The sequence below is a fragment of the Etheostoma spectabile genome, chromosome 18 (genome assembly GCF_008692095.1).
Source record: "Etheostoma spectabile isolate EspeVRDwgs_2016 chromosome 18, UIUC_Espe_1.0, whole genome shotgun sequence".
Classification (NCBI taxonomy): Eukaryota; Metazoa; Chordata; class Actinopteri; order Perciformes; family Percidae; genus Etheostoma; species Etheostoma spectabile.
The window spans coordinates 13,509,039-13,510,207 of NC_045750.1; the positions used below are offsets into that span (position 1 = coordinate 13,509,039).

The 1,169-nt window shown below is 42.4% G+C and overlaps 1 protein-coding gene and 1 long non-coding RNA gene across 2 annotated transcripts in view; both read right to left on the bottom strand.

The window, feature by feature from the left end:
- The window catches only part of LOC116706763 (uncharacterized), a 9,055-nt gene that overhangs the window by 3,410 nt on the left and 4,476 nt on the right, over positions 1-1,169 (bottom strand). The window lies entirely within an intron of this gene.
- The window catches only part of nme6 (NME/NM23 nucleoside diphosphate kinase 6), a 5,561-nt gene that overhangs the window by 2,209 nt on the left and 2,183 nt on the right, over positions 1-1,169 (bottom strand). The gene's annotated exons all lie outside the window — the stretch shown is intronic.

The window sequence follows — 1,169 nt, forward strand, 5'->3', positions numbered from 1 at the left end:
CAGACATTGTTTAAATTCACCTACCCTGTCTTGTTCTTGCCAGTGGGTAGCTTGGTTAACTGCTAGGGTTAGCTAGCTGTTATGTGTGTATTTGTAGCTCATCCATTTTGTGTGTGATCGATCTATCTGTTGTTGGTGAGTAGGAGGCTTGGCATTGTCGATCTGTGTGGTAGAGTCCTTAGCCGGGGGGGGGGGGCACCTTCCCGCCTTCTTTGCCATCCACAGCCGACAATAATCCCCCGTGCGCCGGGGGGGTGTAGTGGGTGTCCTCCATGCCTTCACAGCAACAAATTGTATTTTATATCCTGCTCAAAATAGGTAGTTGAGCCCTGTAGGGGTTATGACCATATCAGTATCTATGTAACTACATGGAAACGGGCTAAATATGCATGTGGCTTGCACAGTAATAACGTTACTGCTAGCTGTAGCTCTTGCACTTCTCTGTCTGGTTCATTCCAACTCTTGTGAGGCGGGTTCTTTGTCTGTATTCTCGGGTTTGAATAAATAAGGACGACCATCAAACTCAAAAGGCTCTTCTGTGTGTTGTCTGCTATATTCTCCTAGTTAGGTTACAACATGGTACAACAACAGATCGATCACACACAAAATGTAGGAGCTACAAATACACACAGAACTGCTGCGTTATGATTTTCACAAAAGCTTGTACACGTAGCTGCTGCTACTCAGTGTTGCCTGCACCGATTCAGGTCGGGGGTTTTTCAATCGAAAGTACTCGCATTTTTTTAGCGACGAAGATTAACATTAAAAAAAAGTAGAATTTCGGTTGACTTCAACACATAGCTCTGTTGTTTGTAAATTTGGAGTGCTGTCAGCAGTGAGAAAAAAAAAAATCACTAATTGCCTACACCGTGATATCCTCCTTCGACAGTTTGCACCCAGGACGCTGAAACAGGGCAAGTTTTAAACGTGTTTTTAGCCCCTTAACATGATCAAAATGTCATTAAAAGTGCCTGCCCATGTGAAGTGATTCCTTCTTTGAGTGAGTGAACAAAGTGAATCTGACTACTATAGATGTGAAAGAAATGCATGAAAGTTGTGCTAATTCAGGTTTAGTTCCGGTGTTGAGATGGCAAGACTTAGGGACCATCTACAAAACTACAACACCGCAAAGTGATACAACAAAAATATTTATTAATTTAATGATTAAA